This window comes from Haliaeetus leucocephalus, unplaced genomic scaffold (assembly GCF_000737465.1).
Source record: "Haliaeetus leucocephalus isolate CR32 unplaced genomic scaffold, Haliaeetus_leucocephalus-4.0 Scaffold526, whole genome shotgun sequence".
NCBI classification, from domain to species: Eukaryota; Metazoa; Chordata; class Aves; order Accipitriformes; family Accipitridae; genus Haliaeetus; species Haliaeetus leucocephalus.
The window spans coordinates 8,112,878-8,121,410 of record NW_010972962.1 but is presented as its reverse complement, the minus strand read 5'-3'; positions in this window follow the sequence as shown (position 1 = coordinate 8,121,410).

Sequence of the window (8,533 nt, the reverse complement as noted above, 5' to 3'; positions counted from 1 at the left end):
TTGCTCTCTTCAGCTTTTGGCTATATGAAAGCTTTCTGCAGGGTAGAGTTGAGGACACCGATCATGAAATCCAGAGGCCAGAAGAGGTGAGGGAGGAAGCATCTTTTACAAGAAATCCTTGGGAAGTGTGGAAGCTAATCTTCCCTGGGTCTTCAGTGCCATCTGCCCCACCTCTACCAAGTCTCCAAGCTCAGGTTCAGTAAGTGGTATGTTTCAATTGGCTTTGAACATCTAGAAATAGTTTGCTATTTGCAGTCCCCTCCCTCAAAACTCCATTTGTGGCTACACGTGGTTAACAAATTGCTTCTTCTTTGGCCCCAGATGTCTGCTATAGCCCTTCCCTTTCCCTCTTGGGCATTTTTAGCCACCAGGACAGAGTATGCATTGCCTCCTGCAGTGAGGCAGACTGACAGAAAACAATGGCAGGAAAGCCCATTGTCTTAACATTTGGGGCCAAATCACCTAGGCTCTGCCTGCCCACTTCCCTTGGTCCAGCATTGTCTTGGTGATCTATGAAGCAGAAGTTCATACACCCCTTCTCCCACAGGGATTATAAGGTTCCAGACTCCCAGCCAAGGTCTGGGGAGTGGGACGGGGGGTGAAAGGGGGGAACAGAGAGAAGAGGGAAAGCACAGAGTAGAGCATTTGTGTCTGTCAAAGCAAAACTAAAAAGGCCTGGGGAACAAAGGAGGTTGGCTTTGGCTTTGGCTCATGATCAAAGCCTGGAGGTGGCTGTGGCTTTCTGAAGTTCTAGCTGAAAGTAGCAGAAAGAGGCTCTTTTTTTACGATACTGATGGCACTGAGACCTGCTTACAGGGGTCCAAAACTGCAGAAAGAAAGTGAAAGCCAAGGATGTGAGCTTTCCCATCACCCTGATTTTCACTTGGAGGGGGAGAGGTTGGTGAGATTTGAGTGTCATGTAGCAGAGAAGAGAGTTTAGGCTGTACTACCTCAATGGCTTCCAGCAGATGAAGAGCAAACACAACCACAGCTGCCTATCTGGCTGAAGTAGGGTCAGGGGAGGCTGCAGGACAGGGAAGGGGCTATTTCTTCACCAAGCTGTGTGTTCAATGGAAACATGCACTGGCAAGAAAGGAGAGTTCAGCTGAAGCCTAAAACATGAAATTGAACAAGTGGCTTTTTAACAAAAAGCTACAGGGGAAGTTCCACAGCCTGTTTCACTGCAGCAAATGATGGCAAAACATTGCAGCCGAGGAGAAGGGAGTCAGGTTAATGTGTAATTAAGAAGGGACTTGATACTCTGCTGAGCTAAAATTTGCGTTAATTGTTGTATATACACAGTTTTCTTGTGGGCATCTAGCTCTTTCAAATGTAGATGAGAATGAGTGAGGACATTCTCAAGAGAGCATAGCCTTTTATGGTGTTGAATCTTTGCCCAGAAGTCACACCAGCCTTCTGTTTGTTCACAAATACCCCACTATATCAATCACTTACCATGGAGCCTGGTAATTAACATAAATCACTGGGATTGATAGGTTAGGAAGCACTAGATACAGTAACTAGCAACAGTTGAAGCAGCCACTTAAGAAGCTTCTTGGGGTGATAAACATGCCTTTCTTTCAGGAGTTCCCCAGTTCAGGAGTACTGTTGATGTATAATAATACTCTCTCTCAGAATTTCTTGCATACCAAAGGATTCTGGCAATCTGCAGAAAACAAGGAGAAAGGCTGAGCTAACCCAAGAGTGGCTGGTTTTTATGTCTCTTTCCATCCTGAGACACAGGAACATTTTTACACGCTAGCATGTTGGTGTCTCACTGTGGCTCAGCTGGGATTGATGTCAGATGGCATAGTGGCTTGTCCAGAAGAAGGACTAACAACACATGAAAATGTCTTCTATGGCCACTGGAGCTGTAGGAGAAGAGACCTGTACAGCTGTTCATGTTAACAACTCACAAATAATATAACCAACCAATAGGAAGGTTACTGTAATTTCATCAGGCAAATATTATTCAACCATCTGAAGAACGGCTTGACTAATGAAAAGGTTATTTGTGAATAATTCCAGAAGATGATAACACATTGGAAAAAGTACAGAGAAGAGATACTAAGCTGATTAAAGGACTAGAAAGCATGTCTTACAGTGAAAGACTCCAGGAGCTTAATCTGCCTGAACAAAGAAAGACCAGGTGAAGGCTTGACTTGATCACTGTTGAAACTGGCAGGCAAATAAATAATACAATGATAGAGAACTGAAATTGGACAAATCCTGACTGGAAAAAAACCCCACATGATTTTTTAGAAGTGAGAGTAATTAACCAGTTTATGTAAGGCTTCTGGAGGATTTCTCCATTTGCTAACAATATGTAAAAAAAAAAAAAGAAAAAAGAATTTAAAAAAAGCAATTCAGTGTGATCCTGCAGCCTATGGTATGCAGGAGCTCAGACTAATGATGCCATTGGCTCCTTCCCACTTTGTAATCTCTGAACCAATAATCAAGTTACTCAAAACTGATAGCAGAAGGTAAGGTACCGATACACTATTCGTGAATGTTATTCAGCAAGCTCTAATTATGATGTTTGTAATGACTGAGCAGATCAATGGAAAGACTCCTAGTGATGACATCACCTTGGGTAACTCACTGTCTACAAGACACACCTTCACTCCCTTTGTTCTCCAGGGAGCAAAATCCTCTTTGCAGATGCCTTTTGCCCCTTGCCATGCCTATCACTCTTTGCCTTCCACCAGCGAAAGGAACTTAGCACTAACTCAGGAAGGATTTGTGAGGTTTAACTCACTAAGGATTGCACAGTGCTTTAGGAGCCTCATCTGGGAGATTCAGTCTATTCCTGTGCAATCCCACTCACTTATTCCCTTAGACATATCTGGCAGCTACTGCAATAACAACTTTAAAAACAGATTTTGGCAGAGAATTAAAAAAATTAAAAGCATCCCAACTTTAAAGGCTAGAACAGGGATTAGACAACGCTGCTTGATGTGGTAATTCACAGGGAAATGAAAAGTTCCTTCAGTCATGACTGTGTATCATTCGCTGAATAAAAAGTCACTGCCTGAAACATTCCCAGTTCCATGTAGCTAAAAAAAAAAAAAAAAAAGCCTCTCTTCTTGTGGCCAAATGCAAAGTCACTCTTTGGATCATGGGATAATGTCATAAGGGTTTGTTCTGATTCATTTTAAGAGAGGAGGTTTTTATATCAGTGAACAAGGCAGTTCAGAAAATCAGTTCAGCCTCCACCCCATCAGCAGATTTCACATCTAAAATCATAACAAAAGCTGCTAGAAGGGAAATAGGCCCACTGCCCAGCTGCCTTTCTTTGCGTAGCTACTTGAAACCAATTTTGGAGAAAGCTCTTAGCCTCTAGACTGAACACTAGTTGGAGTTGAAATAAATATGAATGAACAATGGTTAGGATGCTCAAGAACTGACAGCCAGTTGGTAATGTGGTAATGTGGTTGTACTGGAAGACAAGAGAGGGACTGGTGAAGACAGAAGTCCAGGGGTGAGGATTCCTTTGACAGTGGGTTGCTTTGCTGAAGTATATATAATAATTCCTTGTACTTCTATAAAGCTTTCTTTTCAAAGACCTCCAACTTTTTTATACATGGGGAGATAAAACTGTCCCTATCTTAGACCTGCCAAGAGGTACAAACAGGGAAATTTAACTGGCCTTATCTCAGAGCTGCCAAGAGGTACAGAGAAAATGAACTGCTCGAGATCACACAGGAGGAGTGCCTAATGTAAGGCACTTAACTGAAAGACCTAAACTATAGTTCTCATGCCAACCTACAGCTAATGGAAAGATACAATTTCATCTGCTCTCTGGAGTGGCACATTCCCCTAGTTGACTATAGCAGTTGATGAGGCTTTAAATATCTAAGCGTGGATGGGATGAGGTTAAGACCTCAGCCCAACCTCTTTATGCCTTGTTTTAGCTCCACTCCTTCCACAAAACTCACTGAAATCAGTGGGAAACCTCTCAAGTACGCCAATGAGCTTAGAAGAAAGCCATGCAGCTGAAGATCCAGGCCTTGGTGGTTACCATTTGGTTTTGGGAATTTTAGTCTAGATTTTCAAAACAGTTCAGCTGCTGGTACCAACCCATTGCCAGGACTGTTTCGTTCAGCCTGATTGGGAATGGGTGTCATTTCCTGTGGGAGAGTCAGAGGCTGGGGAGGTGCAGCATTACCCCAGTGACAACTCTGAGCCATGCTTCCAAACATCACACATGTTTCCAAAGCGGCTGAAGTCCTGGATGCAAACACAGTGGAAGGCGGTCTCTGTGTACTGTTCCAGTGCCCAGGATTTCTGGATAGCCACAGTCATACTGGAAAATTCATAATTTTGCTCAAGAACTTCAGCCACTCCTACCTAATTTCTCTTGATCAGTCAGTGAGTTACAGGCTCCTTCTGGAACAGACACAATCTTGCAGCAAGCAATGGCAATGAACACAGAGAGCAGGCAGCTACTCCATCCTCCCTGTTAACCTGAGATTGCAGCAGAGTTATGGAAGATTACACACCCCACCCATCCTGGACTGCATTGCCAATTGCAGGCTGTTCCCTTTCTCAAGAAAAAAAATCAGAATCAATCAAACGGCCTTTGCTCTTTGTTGTATTTCACACAATTTGACCTTTCTGCTCAGCAGTTCTAACAATGAGAAAATGAAGCCAAGATTGGTAACTGGTAGATTTGCTTAAAAAGTTTAAATGATAAATGCATCTGACTGAATGAACCCAGGAGGCCTACAGCAATTCAGCCTCTCTAAATCTTGGGATTTTATTGAAAGGGGTATAGCTGCATGTGATATGAACATATGCAGTGGGAAGACATGAATGGCCTATTTCTAAGCTTACTCTTGTATTACCAAAGCCCTTGGATACATAAGGGTGTACTGTCCATAAAGCCTGGCACCCAGGAAGGACCACTAACCAATATGCTGTCTCTTGCTTCCACTCATAGCTGAGTGTGTTTGACCAAGGAATCATACAGCTCCTTATAAGCTGAATTCATCACTGCTCTGTCTGAGCATCTCCATGCAGGGCCAAAATCAAGACCTCCGAGGACTTGCTGGCAGTAGGACAGAATTCGGTCACAGCAGCATTTCAGGGGTGTGTCATCTAGGCTCTTACAAAGAGTCTGACAGCTCATGATGTCAGTGATACCTAGGCAGTGATTTTTTAACTCTCTCAGTGAAGGAGACCTTTCAGCTATTTGCTCTGAAAGTCTGTTCTCATATCATTCCTGGGAGGAACCATACAGAGCCCAGTCCTGGGGAAGAGCCACCCAAGCATTTATAGCAGCTGGAGATGTAAGATACTATTGTGGCTGAAGAATGGGCTAGGATTCTTGTCAAGGTACCCGTTAGTCACTGGTCTCAGTGTGCTGCTCTCTGAAGACAATGCAGTGCTGGGTCCTGAATTCACATAAAAAGAAGGAAAAAGAAACCACCAAAAAAAAACCCAACAGGGGATATTTTCCATAAGCTGAACTTAAAAACAAAAAAAAAGGAAATTGTCCTTTTTTGGATGAAAATCTGGAACCCATATACTTTCCTATGTAAATTACTTGCATTGTTTTTAATTAAAAAAAAAAAAGTGAAAAATGTTTACTCTTTTCCTCATCTTTCCTTTCTTCCCTTCCACTCTGATCCTGTGCCGTCACTGGAAAGGGGGTAAGAGGAAAATTGACAATAAAGCCTGGGTCCCCCATACTTCTGAAGAGAGTAAAATGTTCTTTGCTGGAAAATTTTTGAACAAAGGGCTATGAGAGGCTCCACATCTTGACATTCGACATGTTGAGCTCTGCCCTCTGTAGTTTCTGTATTCTTCAGGGAAATCCATTTGCCCCTGGGGTTAAGTGCTTCAATTATTAATCCAGGTATATAATCAAGGCTGAATACAGCCACTATGTGAAAGCAGTGTGACTGCTTTCTCATGATATGACTGACAATATTCACAAAAAGTGTAGAGAATGTGTGACCTCTTCATGTTCCTGTGTAACTCTGCTCCTAATTAAATTACCTAAAGGTGAGTTGATCAGAATGAGACCTCCCGTGGGACAGGTAAGTTGGTGCATATGGTTTTTATTCTCCCTGTTTTCCAATTGTTATTTCATTAAAAAAACATCAGTTATAAAATATCTGGAGTGGATCCTGAGCTACATATGGAAGTGGATTGTTTGACAGTGCCGGATGCTACCGTAACATGTACGTCACCATGCCTTTCTCAGTTGGTGACTAGTAGTTTGCAAAGTCTGGGTGAGCATGGAGTGATTTTACCACATGAGTGAGATGCTATGTAAAAGCAGTCGTATGGTGTTTGAGGTTTGTCTTTGTAACTGGCTCCAGCATTCAAATACACCTCCTCCCAAGCTGTTGTTTCCTACTCTGTACATAAATCTTCCATCCACTTAGCCTGAACTTTGGGTTTTGCTATGAAAGACCCTATAGATATGAGACATGATTGCCTAGAGAGGGCAGGCAGATAATCTCAGTTGTAGAGTTATATTTTGCAGTGTTAGCTTTCCGGGTTTGCCCTTTAAAGATATGACAGTTGTATATAAGTGGAAGTAATTTAGCCCTGGAGGGGTGAAATTCTTTTTTTAAGCTCTTCATGTAATCTTAGTTTGTTATTGCAAAAAGATCTCTAACCAGGAGCAACTGGGTCCAATCTGATGCTGAATTATAAATAACTAGAAATCCTGGGGCAGTCCTCTGCAGTGCCGGAGCAGTTGCCAGATGCACTTGGCATCAGATGTATGTCCAACTCAAATGCATTTGCCTGTATTTCACCCACAGGTACTGCAAACAGGAGGGCAGCTGCGGAGGTGTCTTGCTGACTGCCCTGCAAGTGAAGGCTCACCAAAATACCATCATACTGGTTCAAAGGATCAGATGGGGTGACACCCTGCAAAACTAGCAGCTGTACAAATACAGAGTAGAAGACAGTCCCTGCCTAGAAGAGGTACAAGGCTGCAACTGGCAATAGAGAAGTGCAATGATTGCCTCTGGTTGTTCAGCAGCTCAGAAAACCCTTGGAATTGATTTGGCTCTGCAGACACTTTAAAAACAAATTTAATACCTTTCCAGTAAATCCCTCTGTTTTACTGCTAGCATGAAATGCCCTGACCACCATTTTGCATAAAAGCATGAGGTCGCTACAGTCAGTATTGGATTATGTGTACTCTTCAATGGGATCACCATGATTTCAAAATGATGAAAGAGTATTTTTGTACCGCAGAAGCAGTAAGATCTTCAGTTACCCAGAACTAGGTCATCAGAAGCTAGGGCAGGGCAGAGCCGGGAATATCAACCCACCAGTCTTCGCCCACTCCATCTGGAGTATGGACTGGTTTATATGAACAGGCAGAATGTTTGGACAGGAATTCATGTCAGGTCAGGTGCTATGGACCACATCTTCATCATATTTACATATATGATTTCTAGGCAGCTCTGCCCCTTGGACACTTACTGAGGTTAGACTAGATAGCAAGGTACCCTCAAAGCACTGGACTAGAGTTATGGGATCAGTTACCCTTAGGGAGCAAGACCTAGTCTCTGATTGATCTTCACAGTTGGGAAGAGCAGTTTTTCCTGTAATGGTGAAGTTAGAGCCCATACTGTAAAAGCTGGCAAAAGAAAAGGAAGGTGAATGTTTTTTCTGGTTCCTTTGGGTAGGGTGACTTTTGGCAAAAACATGTGATTCAGTCTAGCTTTGTTTTGTGGGCAGTTCAAGAATATCTTTGTCTATCTAATGATGTGGGGAAATAGCTTGTTCTTTGTGAGATGAGGAATATTTCCAGCCAGCTAGCTTGAGCTACCTTTAAATTATTTGATCTAGTAGTTTGACAGCACTGAAGAGTTTACCATGGGCTAAAAGGTGACTGGAGTGTAAATATACTTTCACTGATCAACAAATCCCTTACAACAGGCCACCTGTAAATATTGCTGTAGTCCTTATCTTGTTAACCTAATAGACTGCCTCGCCTCTACAGGAGGGAGACTATTTCTTCATATCCAGGGATGTGACAGGGCAAGGCCAGATGGACAGTGCTTATGAAATAGAAAGAGGGAAGACAATCTTATTGCAGAGACTATGCAAAGGTCACAGCGTACACATTGTGCATCATCAGGACTTTCAAATTGCTTGTAAGTTTTTAAGTAAAATGGGTCGAGGGAGACTACAGCAGATGAAAAAAGTTTAGGGAACTAGCCAGAGACAGTTATGCAAGAGCCTAAGACTTAAAACAGATTTCTACATACGCTCTTGCTGAACCTCATTTCTTGTTGCTTTATGATGATTCCTATTTTTTTTTAAGTACTCATCCCAGGTCTAGCTCAAACCTGAGCTAAGCAGACAGAAATGAATGGAACACTACCCTGTTTAACTCTGTTTTTCTGCTATCCCCTCAGGTGTAAATGACTGACTGGCTTCAGAAGCACAAACACGTAGAAAAAGGAGTGATGATGCATTCACTGCTTGCAGCAATGAAGCCCTGGGGCCTTCTCAGCCTGCGGTTCTCAGATCAAGCAGCCATCAAACCACATGACAC